The sequence below is a fragment of the Balaenoptera musculus genome, chromosome 13 (assembly GCF_009873245.2).
Source record: "Balaenoptera musculus isolate JJ_BM4_2016_0621 chromosome 13, mBalMus1.pri.v3, whole genome shotgun sequence".
Taxonomy (NCBI): domain Eukaryota; kingdom Metazoa; phylum Chordata; class Mammalia; order Artiodactyla; family Balaenopteridae; genus Balaenoptera; species Balaenoptera musculus.
Genome location: NC_045797.1, coordinates 5950512 through 5969862, shown reverse-complemented (window position 1 = coordinate 5969862; position 19351 = coordinate 5950512). Strand labels below are relative to the sequence as shown.

General features: G+C 46.3%; 1 long non-coding RNA gene across 1 annotated transcript in view; it reads right to left on the bottom strand.

Annotated features, from left to right (window-relative positions):
* LOC118905697 overlaps window positions 1-18816 on the bottom strand; it is a 33571-nt gene extending 14755 nt beyond the window's left edge. Inside the window, exon 1 of the long non-coding RNA XR_005022323.1 lies at window positions 18747-18816. This is a non-coding gene — a long non-coding RNA (uncharacterized LOC118905697). The remainder of the gene's footprint in view (window positions 1-18746) is intronic.
* Between the last annotated feature and the right edge of the window lie 535 nt (window positions 18817-19351).

Sequence of the window (19351 nt, the reverse complement as noted above, 5' to 3'; positions counted from 1 at the left end):
TTAAACACAACATTGTAAATCAACTATGCTTTTTTTAAAATAAAATTTTTAAAAATATATGAAATATTGGAGAACACAATTCAGTCCATAACAAAGCCCCTTATCGGAGGTATGATTTGCAAAAGTTTTCTCCCATTGTGAGTGTCTTTTCACTTTTTTCATGACGTCCTTTGAAGGACAAAAGTTTTTTGGGGATTTTTTAATGAATTTTTATGATGTCCAGTTTACCTATTTTCTCTTTTTTGTTGCTTATACTATTGGTGTCATATATAAGAAACCACTGCCTAATCAAAGGTCATAAATATTTATATCTCTGTGGGCTTCTAAGAGTTCTATAATTTTAACACTTAGATTTATGGTTTGGCTCCATTTTTAGTTAATTTTTGCATATGGTGTGGGTTAGGTGTCCAGCTTCATTCTTTTGCATGTAGATATCCAATTGTCCCAGAACTAGTGGTGGTAAAGACTATTCTTTCCCCATTGAATTGACTTGACACGCTTGTTGAAAATCAATTGACTATAAAAGTAAGAATTTATTTTGGGACTTTCAGTTCTATTCCATGGATTTATATGGCTACTTTTACACGAGTACTACACAGTCTTGATCATTGTAGGTATGTAGTAGATCTTGAAATAGGAAAGTGTGAGTCCTCCAACTTTACTCTTTTTTTTTTAAGATTGTTTTTGCTACTTTGGGTCTCTTGCATTTATGAAGGAATTTGAGATCAGCTTGTCAGTTTCTGCAAAAAAACAGCTGGGATTTTGATAGGGATTGCCTTGAATCAGTAGGTCACTTTGGGTACTATTGCCACCTTAATAGTAAGTTTTCCAATCCATAAACATGAGATGTCCTTCCCCTTATTTCCATCTTTAATTTCTTTGAACAATCTTTGTAGTTTTCAGTATACAAATCTTGCACTTCTTTTGTGAAACTTATTCCTAAGTATTTTATTGTTTTAGATGCTATCCTAAATGGAATTTGCATAAACATTTTTTAATGGAGTTATATTGCTGAATGTTTATGAGAAACAGTTACAGTTTTAAAAGAAAAACAGTTCCCTTATAGTGGTGATCATTAAAACTTCCCTACCAAATCTCCCCATTAGCTTTTCATCACTTCACTTTCATTTTCCTTTCCTTTCTGCCCACACCTTTGCCTGAATACCTTACTCAAGACACATATAAACAAGCTCGAACCAACCTCTCGAAAGTGAACAAAAGACAAGGGAAAAGGAATAAAGAAGGAGACCAGCTGTCTGTTTGCTTAACCACTGCTTCCAATGGAGGCCTTTCCCCTTAGCTTTGTGCACACCAACTGCACCATCTATTATGTTGCATCCCAAGCTTCTTTCTGGAAAAAAAGATTATGGGAAAAATATTGCCTAAACACAGAAACATGCCTGCAGAAGTCAGGGACTTTCTGGGATTTGCATTAACGCTGGATTGTCCTGGTGATTGTTAATAACAGCCGAGGCTGACCTCAGGCATAGGAGAGAAGGCTGCCATCCGTGTAGCCCGTTTTCAAGGACTTAAAGCAGGGCTCCCCAACCCTCGGGCCACAGACCGCTACCGGTCAGTGGCCTGTTAGGAACCAGGCCGCACAGCAGGAGGTGAGCGGCGGGTGAGTCAGCGAAGCTTCATCTGCATTTACAGCCGCTCCCCATTGCTTGCATTACCGCCTGAGCTCCACCTCCTGTCAGCATTATGGTGAGTTGTATAATTATTTCATTATATATTACTGTGTAATAATAATAGAAATAAAGTGCACAATAAATGTAATGCGCTTGAATCATCCCGAAACCATCCCCCCACCCCACCACAGTCCGTGGAAAAATTGTCTTCCATGAAGCCAGTCCCTGGTGCCAAAAATGTTGGGGACCACTGACTTAAAGGACACCCTCCTTGGTCATTTATACCCTTTCCCTGATAGAACTTGCTACATTCAGACCCCAACTGCTGGAATAAGAGGTTCATTCTTTTGGCTTGAGACATTAGGGTTAAAAAGCTATTACCTCAGGGATGGGTCATTTACTAAGTGCTTTATGCCCATGTGTATTTGCCCCTCAGATCAGGTCTCTAGAGCGTGATCTGATAGAGAGAAGGGCAGGAGGTATGCAACAGTGAGCAGGGCAAGGTGCACTGTGATAGAGCAAAAGCTCTTGTTTTCTCTGAAACACCTTGTCTGATCCTGGCTGTAACTCATGTATCAGATCAGGCTCAAGGTACAGAGGGCAGTGCAAGGACTCGATTTAAATCATTGGATCCAGCCTCCTCATCCTCATAATTCGCTATTGATGAACAACGCTTCTAATCAGAGCTGAGTGTCTGCAGTCTGGCCTTTCTTGGTCCCCATCCCTACCCCAGGTGTGTTGATTACAAAGAAACCACAAAACATCCTAACAAGGAGAGAGGAGAGAAACAAAGTTAGACAATCCACAACCTGGGCTTTCTTCTGATATATGAGGGCTGACTACCTTAAAAGAGTCAGACTGGATTTACTGGAGTTTTATATTGGATCCCAGGTGTCGGTACTATAAATGCAGCCACTTACCCATATTCTAAACTGAAAGGTCACATGCCCCTCAATAATGTGCAATTTGGAAATAACATCTAGATGTGACCCCATGCCTGTCCAAGGTGTCATTATTTTGATACATTCACCAAAATTTTGGCACTCAAAATTCATCTCCAACAACTTTCCTTCAGGAAAAGGCCAGGCAATCTTGTGGGTAAGGGAAAAGCAGAAACTCCCTTTAAAAAAAAATGCTCTAGGCTTGAAGTGTCAAGATTTTTTCCTAGTGCCACCTCAAATGAGATGTATGTGTTGGTCTTGTCCCCTGGCCCATCCCTCTAAGGAGTCCTGCCCAGGATGTTCCTGGGAACTCTTGTGTAGCGAGTATATTTGTAGTTTTCATTACTATGAGGATGGGCATTGTCTTCTTGGACAATCGCAAAAATAACATTTTAGTATTACTCATGGGAAAGCTATCTGTTGAGTGTTGTTTCTTTAACTGGACATCTAGCAAAATTGATCCCAACACCCTCACAGAAGAAGTACATGGCTTTAAAAGCAGAGCCACAGGGCTTCCCTGGTGGCACAGTGGTTAAGAATCCGCCTGCCAATGCAGGGGACATGGGTTCGATCCCTGGTCCGGGAAGATCCCACATGCCGTGGAGCAACTAAGCCCATGTGCCATAACTACTGAGCCTGCGCTCTAGAGGCCGTGAACCACAACTGCTGAGCCTGTGTGCCACAACTACTGAAGCCCACGCACCTAGAGCCTGTGCTCCACAACAAGAGAAGCCACCGCAATGAGAAGCCCACGCATCGCAACGAAGAGTAGCCCCCACTAGCCACAACTAGAGAAAGCCCGCGTGCAGCAACAAAGACCCAACACAGCCATAAATAAATAAATTAAATAAATAACTTTATTTAAAAAAAAAAAAAAGTAGAGCCACAGACATATACCCAGAGAAAATTCTAATTGGAAAAGATAAATGCACCCCAATGTTCATAACAACACTATTTACAATAGCCAAGACATGGAAGCAACATAGATATCCCTCAGCAGATGAATGGAGAAAGAAGATGTGATATATATACAGTGGAATATTACTTAGCCATAAAAAAGAAGGAAATAATGCCATTTGCAGCAACTTGGGTAGACCTAGAGATTATCATACTAGCTGAAGTCAGAGAAAGATAAATATCATATGATATCACTTATATGTGGAATCTTAAAAAATGATATAAATGAACTTATTTACAGAACAGAAACAGACATAGAAAACAAACTTATGGTTATCAAAGGGGAAAGGGGGTGGGGGAGGGATAAATTAGGAGCTTGGGATTAACAGATACGCACTACTGTATATAAGATAGATTAACAACAAGAACCTACTGTATAGCACAGGGAGCTATACAGTATATATACTGTATACATATATATACATATACATATGTATATATGTACATATGTATATGTATGTACATATGTACATATATATGTATAACTGAATCACTGTGCTGTATACCTAACACGATATTGTACATCAACTGTATTTCAATTAAAAAAAAAAAAATCAGTCTGAAAAAAAAAAAAGCAGAGCCACAGGAAGCTCACAGTTGATCCAAAGAAATAAACTTCAAACGTGGCCCCAGAGCTTTGATTCACTGCTCTAGCATCCCTGGGAGATGAGGCAGGGGCGGTCCTCTCGGAGGTAAAGTCTGGTCCTCTAGGGAGGCTTGAGGAATCTGAGGGGTCCTGGACATGTGGGAGGTGAGCTGAACGCTGGGACCCGGTTTTCCTCTCAGATGCCCCCATTTTTCAAGCCGTCATCATCTCCAGGGGCAGAGACTGTTGGCTGTCCACCAAAATCCAGTCTTCTTTCCTCCTGGACTCAAGGCTAGAGCGCCTTTCTCAGCCTCCCGCGTAGCCTGGAGTGGCCGTGAAGCTAAGTGCTCACCAGCAGAAGTGAGAAGAAGTGACAGCGCCACCCAGGCCTGGTCTGTAAAGCCGCCCTGAGCTCTTCTCCATGCCCTTTGTCCCCTGACCTCTAGCTGGATGGTACCACCCAGGGCCTCTTTGGAAGCCAGGTGGAAGTGGCAGGCGACCTCAGCCCAGGCCCCTGAGTGAGGCAGAGCCCCTGCTGACCCTGCGTAGGACTATTGGAGAGAAAGGCGTTTCTCCCCTGATCCACGGCATGTCAGGGCCCCTTGGTCACAACAGGTTAGCCTTTTAGTCAAGTCAAGGGCATCCTTTTCGTTGCTCACTTCTGTGGTTTACCCTCCTCCTAACCCCCTCCCCTCTCTGCCATGTGAGGTCCTCGTCCTTTCTGATCTGGACTGTCACAGCGGCCTCCTCGCTGGGAGGTAAAGGCGGCGTGGAGGCCACACCGGGACGCGGAGGCCTGCACACACGTGCCCGGCCGGCCCTCACCCTGCTGCTTCCTCAGCCAGAAATGCCCACCTCTCCCCAGCTGTGGCCAGCGCTGCTCCAGGTGTTTGCTCAAAACCCTTCTCGCCCCACGCCCCACCCCTGTAGCAGGAGTGGACATAAATCTTTAAGTTAAAGGGTCCAGAGATAAGAAAGGAAGCTACAAACAAAAAAACAGATGGAAGCAGCTGGGACCAAGATGGTGATGAATCTGACCTCCAACAGACCCTGAGTCTCATTATACTCTGACTTTACCATATTTGCATATTAAATGACACACCTGCCAGCGGCCAGGACCAGACATTAAGGACCAAGAAAGGATAAAAAGAGGGTGACACCCCACTCCCTCGTGAGAAGCCCCACCCCTTCCCCATAGACTAATGCATAGGCCTCCCCATCATCAGCCTCACTCCTCCTCTCTTTGTCTTTAAGATTAAATCCCTCTCCCCACGTGGGAGAGAAATTGATCTGGGAACTTAGTTTCCGCTTCTCCAGTCTTTGGCCACTGAATACAGCTTGTGCTGCGTTGATCTCAGCTTCGGCTTCGTTATTGGCTGCTCGAAGCCGAATGGAACAGGAACCAGAGAGCCTGGCCAGGCTGGGGGCCAAGCCGGGTCCATAGGACTTAACTCGGTAACCCAACCCTCATCTCCTCTACATCTGGCGATGTCCTACTCATCCTCGCGTTATGGACGCCTTCCCAGGTATCCCATAGCTCTACCACGTGGCTCTCGCTGTCCTGTCGGCTCCAGAAGGCAGGCCTGTGTGCTGGACACTCCTCTCCCCGGTGCCTTGCCCAGTGGCCACCCACTACGGGTGTTTGACACATGAACCAGTGAATGAGTGACAGTTTCTAAGCCCCCTGGGGCCCTCTCTCTCCCCCTATAGGATGCTGCCATCTGAAAAGCCAAGGCTCTTTCCCCCAGAGTCAAGTGCTCAGACACTGAGGCACAAACAATAGGATTAGGAAAGCTTCACGGGCAGGGCTGTCAAGCCACCAAGTTCCCCCTCGGCGTCCTCCTCACTTCCCCCTCTGGTCTCAGTTCCCTTGGCTCCTGGTGCACTTGGAGAAACAAGAGGGAGGGAAGGGCAGCCTGACTTCCCAGAGGTCTGAAACATGGGGTACTTTCCAGTCTGTCAGGGGTGGTGGTCTCCCTCTTCAGGAAGCCATAAACCGTCAGGATGTCCCTCCTGCCCAACTGAAACAGGAGGGAAGGGGGCAGGGCACAACCTTTAAAAGATTGACATAGCTGTTGAGGACACAACAAATACTGGTTAGAACCTGCCAGGCCCAAGGTGGCGGAAGGTTTGGCATCCAGTAGACTTTGAGCCTCATTATATGCTCATTGTAATACATTAGCTAGGGGGCTGCCCTGGTGGCGCAGTGGTTAAGAATCCACCTGCCAGTGCAGGGGACACGGGTTCGAGCCCTGGTCCGGGAAGATCCCACATGCCGCGGAGCAACTAAGCCCGTGCTCCACAACTACTGAGCCTGCGCTCTAGAGCCCGCAAGCCACAACTACTGAGCCCGTGTGCCACAACTACTAAAGCCTGTGCACCACAACTACTGAGCCCATGTGCCTAGAGCCCGTGCTCTGCAACAAGAGAAGCCACCGCAATGAGAAGCCCGCATACCGCAATAAAGAGTAGCCCCCACTCACCACAACTAGAGAAAGCCCGCGTGCAGCAACGAAGACCCAACGCAGCCAAAAAAAAAAAGAAGGAACCTCCATACTGGTCTCCATAGTGGCTGTATCAATTTACATTCCCACCAACAGTGCAAGAGTGTTCCCTTTTCTCCACACCCTCTCCAGCATTTATTGTTTCTAGATTTTTTGATGATGGCCATTCTGACCGGTGTGAGATGATACCTCATTGTAGTTTTGATTTGCATTTCTCTAATGATTAATGATGTTGAGCATTCTTTCATGTGTTTGTTGGCAATCTGTGTATCTTCTTTGGAGAAATGTCTATTTAGGTCTTCTGCCCATTTTTGGATTGGGTTGTTTTTTTGTTATTGAGCTGCATGAGCTACTTGTAAATTTTGGAGATTAATCCTTTGTCAGTTGCTTCATTTGCAAATATTTTCTCCCATTCTGAGGGTTGTCTTTTGGTCTTGTTTATGCTTTCCTTTGCTGTGCAAAAGCTTTTAAGTTTCATTAGGTCCCATTTGTTTATTTTTGTTTTTATTTCCATTTCTCTAGGAGCTGGGTCAAAAAGGATCTTGCTGTGATTTATGTCATAGAGTGTTCAGCCTATGTTTTCCTCTAAGAGTTTGATAGTGTCTGGCCTTACATTTAGGTCTTTAATCCATTTTGAGTTTATTTTTGTGCATAGTGTTAGGGAGTGTTCTAATTTCATACTTTTACATGTACCTGTCCAGTTTTCCCAGCACCACTTATTGAAGAGGCTGTCTTTTCTCTACTGTGTATGCTTGCCTCCTTTATCAAAGATAAGGTGACCATATGTGCATGGGTTTATCTCTGGGCTTTCTATCCTGTTCCATTGATCTATATTTCTGTTTTTGTGCCAGTACCATACTGTCTTGATTACTGTAGCTTTGTAGTATAGTCTGAAGTCAGGGCACCTGATTCCTCCAGCTCCATTTTTCATTCTCAAGATTGCTTTGGCTATTTGGAGAACTACCATATGACCCAGCAATCCCACTACTGGGCATATACCCTGAGAAAACCATAATTCAAAAAGAGTCATGTACCAAAATGTTCATTGCAGCTCTATTTACAATAGCCAGGACATGGAAGCAACCTAAGTGTCCATCATCAGATGAATGGATAAAGAAGATGTGGCACATATATACAATGGAATATTACTCAGCCATAAAGAGAAACGAAATTGAGTTATTTGTAGTGAGGTGGATGGAGTTAGAGTCTGTCATACAGAGTGAAGTAAGTCAGAAAGAGAAAAACAAATACAGTATGCCAGCACATATATATGGAATCTAAGGAAAAAAAAAAAAAGGTCATGAAGAACCTAGTGGTAAGACGGGAATAAAGACACAGACCTACTAGAGAATGGATTTGAGGATGTGGGGAGGGGGAAGGGTAAGATGTGACAAGGTGAGAGAGTGGCATGGACATATATACACTACCAAACGTAAAATAGATAGCTAGTGGGAAGCAACCGCATAGCACAGGGAGATCAGTTCGGTGCTTTGTGACCACCTAGAGGGGTGGGATAGGGAGGGTGGGAGGGAGGGAGATGCAAGAGGGAAGAGATATGGGAACATATGTATATGTATAACTGATTCACTTTGTTATAAAGCAGAAACTAACACACCATTGTAAAGCAATTACACTCCAATAAAGATGTTAAAAAAAACAAAAAACAACAACAACAACAAAAATACATTAGCTAAACGACACACCCACAGGTGCCATGACAGTTCTGAGGCTCACCATAAAAGGCCAAAAAGTGGGCGGTGGCCCAATTCCTGGAAATTTCTGCCCCTTCCCCAAAATAGTTGGAATAATCCTCCCACTCATGAGCCTATCAAGTCACCCAGCCCATAAAAACTAGCCACCCCATGCTTCAGGACCTCTCGCCTTCTGAGATGGCCCACAGTCTGCCTGTGGAGTGTGCTTCTCCCAGGGCCACTCTCTCTTTCCAAGATGACCCCATACCCTGGGGCTGCTCTCGCCTTTTGAGACGGTCTGCATTCTGTCTACGGAATGTGTATCTCTCTAAATAAATCCACTTCTTTTTTTTCTTTTTTTTAAATTTATTTTGGCTGCGCCAGGTCTTAGTTGAGGCATGTGGGATCTTTAGCTATGGCATGCGGGCTTCTTATTTGCGGCATGCTTGTGGGATCTGGTTCCCTGACCAGGGATCGAACCCAGGTCCCCCCCCCACCCCCGGCCGCACTGGGAGCACGGAGTCTTTTACCCAGTGGACCACCAGGGAATCCCCTAAATAAATCCACTTCTTACCTATCACTTTGCCTCTTGCTGAATTCCTTCTGGGCTGAGACATCAAGAACCTGAACTTCACTAAGTCCTGAGACCAGGTGTGTGGTCTCAAAGACAGTGGGTTCAAGTCCCAGCCTGAGCTGTTCACTTGCACAGCTGTTCAGCCCCACGGGCACAGGTGGGGCAGGTACTTCCCCAGCTCCGCCTCCAGCCTCTGCGGAGGTCACAGTACTGTGAGCTGAGGGGCTGCCATGGTGACCAGGAGTCTGAGAAGAGCCCCGTGGTCCTCACCACTGCACCTGTACGGGAGGCCACAGTGACAGGCTGCTGGGGCCGAGGAAGGACCAGACCCACCTTATTCCGGCAGCATCCCCCATGCTGAGCCGAGAAACTCCTGACCCCAGAGTCTCCACGCTGGGGAGGATGGTCAGTGATGGCTTTATCTGGGAGAGGAGGGGACACGATCTGGCCTGCTCAGGAAAGCAGTGGAAAGAAACAGGGAAGGCAGGCACTTCACGTGGCTCCAACCTACTGACCTACTCGTTAGAAATGCCCCCTCCAGTATCATTGAGAGATGGAGGCCGTTCCCTCTTCTTTGACCTCACGGATGTTTTTTTCTGTTCTGTAATAGCGAGAAGTTTTGATGATGTGAAACTGCCCATAAGTCATTTTTGCCAGGTCCCGTGGTTATGCTGATCATTTGTGGGTTTGCAACAAACGACCAGAAAGAAGTAGTTCAACAAACACAACTCACTGATCGTTAAGCTTTTCTTTTATGGAAAAGAAATACAGCAAAATCTAAGTACTAGCTTTCTAAACTATCCATGTGAGCGAGGCATTTACAAATAGGATTCAGATTGTAGAAATGACCTAGAGTTTTCCCCAATGAGTCAGCGTATGTTTATGTAAAAGGGTGGGAAGGGCAGACTCGGGGCTGGGAATCCAGAAACGTGGGCTCCAGCTCAGCGCAGCTCTGCCACCTGTTCTGTCTACCAGGAGCCTGTGTCTTCCGCCAGGTTGTTTGCTTCTCTGTTTATCTAGGGCCCTTTGGGTTCTGCAGCCTGTGTTGTCCCCTTGCAGGAGATGTGGGACCCCAGCCCAGTTGGGTACAGAAAGATGCATCCAGCGATGCTGTCCAATGTCTTAAAATTACTGTCATAATGCGTTTAAATTCTTTGGGGGAAAAATATTTCTAAGACCTGGTCTTTGCACTCTGATTTCTTGTGAAAGTACTCCTGGACCTCCTTTCCCCATCTCCTGACCTTCAAGTATTTCAGTAGTTTCCCCAGCTCTCCTTTCCTCCGGAATTTTTCTGAAAAATCTTAAATTTGAATTTCACAGTCAGTTTAAGTTTACGTGCAGGATTATCTTACGGCCTTTCTTTGGCTGGTGCTTAATTCTGTTTTGGAGAAAAACTACCCTTCCCCGTTTCCCCCGCCACACAACACGGCAGACAAAAGCCATTTGCAGAATCATCAACTTTTAATGATTCTGCTGAAATTGGCCTCCTCAGAGGTGGCGATAATGGCGAATGTGTGTCTGCTTTGAGATTCCCAGCCGGGGCCCCAAGGCGGCTCGGGTTCTTACCTGGCCCCTTTATCAAGTCTGGCCATCAGATACCATCGGATTGATTTCACCTGGGGCTCTTGAATGGCCAGAGGAAGCAATCAGAACGGCTTGGCTGAGGGTTTAGGGTGAGCTGCGAGGGGCAGGGCCTGCATGCGCTTCCAGGGCCATTGAAATGGTTTGAGTCCTAGAAAGAAACGTTAGGAGCTCCAAAATGTGAAGAGAAAATGACGGAGTCAGATCGATATTAATGTTTCTAACACCAAATCGTAAAGTCTTTAACATTTTTTGTAGCAACGTGCACTTAGCGTGGAATATGGGCTACCCGACAGAATGTTCCTGATGTGGTGTGGCGGAGGGAACCCCGGCCTGGGCGGCGGGAAGGCAGCCAGGCCCCTGGAAGCGTCCAGGGCTGCTTTTGGCCCCTGGAGGAGGCTGAGCCAGGCCGGACTAGGGCGTGGCAGGCGAGGCGCCCAGGTCTCACACACTAGACCAAGGTCTTCCTCCTGGGTGTGGCCCTGCTCTTGCACGAACCTGCTTGCCTCCTACAAGCGTGCACCCCAGGCACCCCCGTCTCAGTCCTGGGTCAGCTTGGGGTTCCGTGACACACGCCTGGATCCTTGGTATAAAGTCCCCCTTTGTGCTTAATCCAGCTTGAATTGGTTTTTGTTACTTGTAAACGAAACTCTGAAGGCAAGAATCCGGGGCCCCTTGGCCGCCCCCCTTTCCCTTTCCGCAACAGGGCAATCTAGTTTGTTGATTAAAGAGAGCAATAAAATGTCAAAGCCTTTAAACCGACCTCCACAGGTTTAGGGTATCTACTTGAAGAGCGCTTTTGCTGTAATTATCCAAATAAGTAATTTGTTGCCTATTATATAAGTTTGTAGTTATTATGTTTGTCAGTTAGGATCTGTCTCTTTCTGCTGGGTTCCATGCAGGGTAGGGTAGGGATCTCTGTTTTCATCACTGTTCTATCAAGTGTCTGGCAGGGGCTCTATATATCTCAGAAGAATGATAAGCACCGTCTTGCTGCAAACACCCTTCATAGGAGTCCTGCTATTAGAAATAACCCTGCTAGGTCACTATCAATTCAGTTCTTTACCTTACCTCCAAAGGGATGGATGAGGAAAAGCTAGGATGGATGAGGAAAAGCTAGGATGGATGAGGAAGAGGCTTCACAGGTCATTTGATCTGGTGTCATTTTATAGATGAAGGAAAACAGGCCCAATGGCCTGAACCAAGTCTCACAACCACAGAGCAACAGCCCAGGATTAGAGCTTGGGTCTCCCTGCTCGGCTATCTTTCTGCTACAGCAAATACCCTCTCATTCTTGGTCCTTGTGGGTGAGACATCGGACAAGGGCTGCTTTTCCCTCTACTTCCTAATGATGAACATGCCACAGGGCACAAAGGTAACCAGATGGGAGAGGGTTCAGCCTTCCTGCCCCCAAAGCACCAGCGAAACAGAAGCTGCAGACCCAAGAACTGTGGCAATCTGTTATCTTTCTACTCTAATCTTTAGAACAGGGGTTATTGGACTAGCCTGAAGTTGTATCTTGGACCCGAGAAGAGGGGACAGCCCAGGCAGTTTCTAAGATGAGTCACACTGTTTTTCTGAGCCCTGATTTTCCAGATTCAACCGCTTCCTTGATGAAATAATCAACCTCCAAATTGCTTTGCCCTGGCCATCAAGATAACGCCCAGGAGAAAACCGGATCCCCTTTTGACAGATAACAGAATAAATGACCATGAATATTCAGTGGTACACAGCATGCTGAAACCCTGTGGTTTAGCACGGGAAAAATAAAAACAAATCCAGGAAATGCTGGTGGTATGTGTCCAACTCCTGAGGCTGCCCAGCAGATAGATCATTGGGAAGAATTCAGGAATGGAGTGGTTAGGTGAATGTATCAGGACAATTCAGCCATGTGTCTCATGAACAGACCAAAGAGTGAGTCTGCTCACCAAGGCTGCAGTGAGAAAGTGCAATGCTCTGCTGAATTGTGATCAGCTCAGAGTATTTCCATTTTATTTCTCACCCATGATTTATAATAGCTGAAAGCATAGCAATGTACCTACGGTGGTCAAGGTATAAAAAGAAGTTAGAAATAAGATATAGCAATAAGATGAAAACTCTGATAATCTGGCATGAAATTAATTCTATACATGTATTTTTTTTCTTAATATCCAAAAACTGGGAAAAGCTAGATGCTTGGCATTTGGAGAACTCTGGAAATGGAGAAGAACCAGTCCCAGATGCCAGAAGACGGATGGTTACTCTGGAAATGTACAACTGGGGTACACTTGGAGAGGTTTTGCTTTGAAAAACAAAAACTCCCTTGGTTTATCACTACCAGGGGGTGAATTTTCTTTCACAGAAGTCCGTTCCACAGTCCTTGTGATCTGAGATAGCTGGTCAAGACAAACGCTAGCTGTGGTTACCCTTGGCTGGCGAATAATTTGGCATCCCTTCAAACTGACATTCTTTAAATATCTTTTCAACATTTTCTTAGTTGGGGCAGAAAGAACAGATTGTCTACTAAGGAAACCTGTATACCTCTTTCTTTATGTTCAGAAGAAAGGATTTATTCTATGCCTGTGAAAGACAAAAACGCACCGGATAATTAAGGAGATGATTTTATTTGGGCTATTGCAAGAGAAAGAACATAATTAATGAGGAACGTCTCGATGTAAAGGAAGGGGGCCTGGTTTTATAGAGGCAGGAGGACCAGGAGGTAATCCACCAGGCCTGTAGCATCCAGAGAGCGGACAGCAGATCTTATCTAAGTCAAATAGAGAAGCCAGGTTCTTTGCAATTAAGGTCAGCTGTTTCCCAGAGCACAAGAAAGTGGGGTGGGGGAGATTTCGGGATGCAAAGGGGTGGGGGTTTTTTTCCATTGCTTTTTTTCCAGGAGCACAGGGCTCCGGTCAAGCCAAACATCACCATGCCCTAAACGACAACATCTGAATTTTTTTAGAATTGTCTTTCATGTCACCGTCTTCCCTGATATTTATAACTGGGCAGCGTAAATCACTCACACTCACAAAGACCTGCTCAAATCATCTTTCATGTGCTTTCTTCTGGCTTGTATGTGGCCAACCCTGGCCTACTTTTCTGAACTTCTTGTTCCCCAGTTTTCTTTTGCTATTTTCTCAATCTGGCAATTGTGTGGTGAAACTATTCAAGAGTTTACAATGTAGATAATAAAAGGAATCACTCGTGTCCAGTTACCAGCAGAGGACATTAGCATTATCTTAGGTGACCATCATCCGGTTGGTCTGAGGTTCGGGGCTGGGTCTGTGCAGGTCTGTTCAGGACGATTGTATACAGCACGGTACAAAAGTGCTCTGTAGAAATATGTTGGCACTGCTGAGGAATGGTGGCTGTTTGATTGTTTTTTTTTGTTTGCTTTTTCCCCCAGTGAGGATATTTTACATTTTGCCAGTTATGTGAAGAGTCCTGTGTGCAAGCTGGCATTGATGGGCACCCTACTTCCCATTTATTCTAATGATTTCTTAAATTATTATTGAGATGTAATTCACCAATCATAAAATTCACCCTTCTAAAGTGTATAACTGAATGATTTTTAGTATATTCATAGGGCTGTACAACTACCACTACCATCTAATTCCAGAAGATTTAAAAATACCTCAAAAAGAAGCCCATGCCCATTTTTTTTTTAATATTTACTTATTTAGGCTGCGCCGGGTATTAGTTGCGGCACACGGAATCCTTAGTTGCGGCATGTGGGATCTAGTTCCTCAACCAGGGATCGAACCTGGGCCCCCTGCATTGGGAGCGCGGAGTCTTATCCACTGGACCACCAGGGAAGTCCTGAAGCCCATAGCCATTTACAGCCATTCCCCATTGCTCCCTGTCCCCAGCTCCTGGCAACCTTTAATCTATTTTCCGTCTCTATCCATTTGCCTCTTCTGGACATTTCATGTGAATGCAATTATAGAATATACGGCTTCTTTTTGTCTGTGTGACTTCTTTCACTTGCCATAACATTTCCAGGTTCATCCGTGTTGTGGCATGTATCAGTACTTCATTTCTTTTTATTGCTAAGTAATATTTCATTGTATGGCTATACCACATTTTATTTATCCATTCATTGGTTGATGGACATTTGGATTGTTTCCAATTTTTGGCTATTATGAATAAGACTGTTATGAACATTTCTGTACAAGTGTTGGCTTAGACATATGTTTTCATTTCTCTTGGGTGTATACCTAGGAGTAGCATTTCTGAGTCATGTGGTAATTCTATGGTTAGCTTTTTGAGGAAGTGCCAAACTGTTTCCCAAAGCGGCTCTACTGTTTTACATTCCCACCAGCAATGCAGCAGGGCTCTGATTTCTCCACATCCTTGCCAACATTTGTCACCGTCCATCCTCTTTAGCACGGACACCCTAATGTGTGTGAAGTGGCATCTCACTGTGGTTTTGATTTGCATTTCCTCATGACTTGAGCATCTTTTTCTGTGCTTCTTGGCCATTTGTATATCTTCTTTGGAGAAAAACGATTCTCATTTCTTACTTGGGTTATCTTTTGACTGCTGAGTTGTAAGAGTTCTTTATGTATTCTGGATACTAATCCCTTATCAGATAGATAATTTGCAAATACTTTCTCTCATGCTGTGGGTTGTCTTTTCACTTTCTTGATAGTGTTCTTTGAAGCACAATAGATTTTAATGTGGATGAATTTCAGTTTATTTTTTGCTTTTCTTGCTTGTGCTTCAAATGATATTTTAGTACCACTTAGAGCTTCTTGCCCCAGGCAGCTGGCTGACTTGATCTGCTCCAGGCTAGGGCCTTGAAAACTTTAGAAAACACCATTATGCAATGTATATTGCTGTAATTACAATGTTTCTCCTCAAAGATGGCATTGATGACAGCATCCAAATCCCTGAGAATCAGCTCAGAAACCTCCAAAAACACACACCGTGGGGCAAAGTGGTGCCAACTCTTCCTGTTTGAAATTTCCAAAGACCTTCACCATTTTCAATTCTCTAATTCAGTATTTCCCCAAGTAAATTTTTTGGAAAGTTCTTCCCACAAGACACCTGCAGAAAAAGGGCCCTAGGGTCCAAGAGGGCTTGCCAAGCCTCTCTGGAAGACTCACAATACGTGTTAGGATAATAAAGTCTCTGAGAAGTTCGGCAATGAATAAACAAGTCTAAATCAACGTTCCTCAAATTATTTGAGCAAGAAACTGTTACAGACAAGGAACTTAACACGTTTTTGGACAAGTGCACATTTGAATGGTCAAGAAAGGATAGGCTATCAGAGGGAACTCCTAATGACCTAACACAATGCAAGTCTATTAGTAGTCATGTCAGAGTGCAATGTGAATCCCAGGGCCCTCCACCACACTATAGCCACACCATCTGGAACACGTCGCCTCCAAAATAGTCAGGGAAGAGAGAGAGTGTAGAAGCTGTGTGGGAAATGTTTATGGGCTGGACCTAGACGTTGCCCACACTCCCTTGGCCAGAATAGTCTCATTTCTCAAGATGCATTCTGGCCTCTCTGTGCACTTAGAAGGAAAAGTTTAGTGACACATCATGTGGTACTGGCCACACACGCTTTTGGAAGCACTGCTTGACTGGCCTATGTGGCCTCAGAATGGGCATGATGTCGGTTGAGGGCACAAACCTCCAAAGCCCCGAGGGCACTTTGACCTTCACTGCTGGACCAGCTCCATCTTGCCTCTGAGCTCCGCCCTCTTCGCAGAGCCAGGAAGAGCATCACCTACTCCCTCCCTGCACTTCCACTGCCATCATTCATGTGTCCTTCTAGAAAACACCGAGGGATGTTTGGAAGATCACATGCCAAAAACATTTTACGTTTTTATTTCATCAGAAACATTTGACAGTAGCCATTAAGCTGATGACTCTAGAAGGCTCCACTGAGAACCAGGCCAGCGGGTTACTAACGTGGGCATCTGGCTCACGAACAGACCAGACAGGGTCCTGAAAAACTGACACAGCCGATGCATGAACACTGCCCACCTATAGCCTTTATCATTTAGACAGGCAATAAAAAGGAGGAGGGGGAGGGCAGGTGATGCTAGTGGTAAATATTTGATGTTTTCCCAGGAAAAAAACCTAGGTCTTGGTGTGGCATCAGGAGACATCCGGAGCTCTGCGGTCCAAGGACAGAAATAGCCTGAAAGACACGTTAATATTTTACACCAAAAAATCAATAACTCCCTACTGAGCGCACAGGGTGCTATTATGCCTCATCAAAGTGTATTTAAAGTCTTTCCAACATCAAGTGGTGTGGCAAAGGCGAGTAAAACCCGCTGGGTGTGAGGCGATGAAAAAGGAACCTGGGAATAGGTGATAAACTGGTTTAGAAAGATGCTGTGTGCGCCTGGCACCTGCGGTGCTCCGGAAGGCCTCCCGGGTGGGAAGCAGGCCTGGCGCAGCCTGTCTGTCCATCTGTCCGTCCGAGGCGGCTCGGCCTGCCCCGTGCCCCAGGCTGCGGCCAAGACCAGCCTGGGTCCTGCCTGACAGTGGGGGCTGCGGAGGGTGGACCCCCAAGGCTGGGTGGTCCTCGGCGCCCAGACATGAGGCAGAGCTGGTTTTGGGGCTTCCCTGGTGGCGCAGCGGTTAAGAATCCGCCGGCCAATGCAGGGGACACGGGTTCGAGCCCTGGTCCGGAGAGATCCTACGTGCCGCGGAGCAACTAAGCCCTTGCGCCACAGCTACTGAGCCTGCGCTCTAGAGCCCGCGAGCTACAACTACTGAGTCCAAGTGCCACAACTACTGAAGCCTGCGCCCCTAGAGCCCGTGCTCTGCAACAAGAGAAGTCACGACGGGCTTCCCTGGTGGCGCAGTGGTTGAGAATCTGCCTGCCAATGCAGGGGACACGGGTTCGAGCCCTGGTCTGGGAAGATCCCACATGCCACGGAGCAACTGGGCCCGTGAGCCACAGCTACTGAGCCTGCGCGTCTGGAGCCTGTGCTCCGCAACAAGAGAGGCCGCGATGGTGAGAGGCCCGCGCACCGCGATGAAGAGTGGTCCCCACTTGCCGCAACTAGAGAAAGCCCTCGCACAGAAACGAAGACTCAACACAGTCATAAATAAATAAATAAATAAATAAAAGAACGTGAATTTCTTTAAAAAAAAAAAAAAAAAAAGAGAAGTCACGACAACGAGAAGCCTGCCCACCACAAAGAAGAGTAGCCCCCGCTCGCCGCAACTAGAGAAAGCCCGCGCGCAGCAACGAAGACCCAACGCAGCCAAAAATAAGTAAATAAATAAATAAAATAAGTTTAAAAAAAAAAAAAAAGCTGGTTTTGGATGCAGCGTGGTAACTGGCAAAGAGCGCCCGCCTGGGAGCCAAAACCTGGTTTTGCCGCTGTGTGACCCTGTGCAAGTCGCCTACTTCCCCTCCCCCATTCCCCACGCCCCCCGCCCCCCGCGGGGCTGCTTCCTCCCCGCGGCCCAGGACGGCGGCGCCGCTGAGCCCGATGCACAGTGGGGGCTCCGGCGTGGTCGCCACCCTGTCTGCCGGTCCTTCTCCTTCTCTCCGAGCGTCCCCATCCCTCTCTGGCGGTCCTCGCTGCCCCGCGCTCCAGCCACGGCGTCAGGGGCGGCGCTGTTTCTCTCCGGGCTCCACCTTTGAGCAGCGGAGCAGCCTCTTCCTCTTCTGTCTCCACGGTTCCGCCCACTCACCTGAGAGTGAGAAGCGTCTCGTTTTCTACCCACCCGAGCGGCTGGGGGGATGAAGCAGGGTCACGCATGTAAGCGTGAGCGCGCTGCTGGCCGCAAGCAGACGCTCGCAACATACCAAGGATTGGTGTTCGTTACTCATGTAACCGGTGGTCCCCAGGCAAACAGAAGAGGGAGCTTCCAAGAGCTGGTGACGGGGATTGTGTTCAGGGTTATGAGGAAGGAGAGAAAACACGCACCGCGTGGCACTGGTGAGTGCGGAAGGTATTCTGTCTACAGCAGGGGCAGCTTCAGGACAGAAGCTGGCCCTTCCACATGCTTCTTTTCTCCCACAAATATTTCCCAAACAGCCCCTCATTTGTTGCAGATACTCATGTTTCCTTGTTAGAGGCTGAGCAGTCTTTTCCAGAGTGTCTGCTCGGCGACCTGGTATTCCCCCTATCACTGCACAGTAGGATACTTCTGGGGTTCCAAAATAATTACTGTAACCCGATCTGACCAGTTCGGCTGTCACCCTATACCCTGAGGCCAAGGTTGTACAGCTGTACCTTTGTGAAAACCCCAAACCCACTGAAAAGCGTCCACAAATAATGTGGATAAAGTTTCAAGGAGAGGAAAAGGCAAAGGTTCCACTTACATCACACCTGAAAACATCAGAAAAATCTGCTGTTCACGTCTCTCACCCGAAGTTCCGCTTCCTAAGGCGGTCACGTACCTCTTCTGGTCCAGCTCCTCCGCTCCCTTTCTGCACACTCCTTGCCCCACTCCACCCACAGGCTCTCTCTACACCCTCATTTGCATCCCTGCTCAGAAAAACAAAGTTTATGCTTTGGGTTGTACCCACAGGAAAGCAGAAAAAGAGAAATTAATCAAGGGGTGATATTTTCCTAGTCACAAGGTAAATGTAAATCCATCTTTAATAGTTTTTAGTTTTTATATGCTAAGATTTATTTTTCTCCCTTCTAGTAGCAACATAGCAAGAAATGAAAGTCTCCTATCTGGTTAGGGAAATGTAATTTACTTACTGTTTCTCTCCTGTAAGTTCCTAGTCTGGAGGGAAATGTCTAAAGTGAAATTTAGTTTTTACTTCGCTTTGAGGCTAAGTAGCCTAGTAAAGAAATACAGAGGAGTTGAATTTTCTGTAAGATACATTTTCCTAAGGATCCCACTCAATTTAAAATGCACAGGGACTTCCCTGGTGGCGCAGCGGTTAAGAATCCGCCTGCCAACGCAGGGGACACG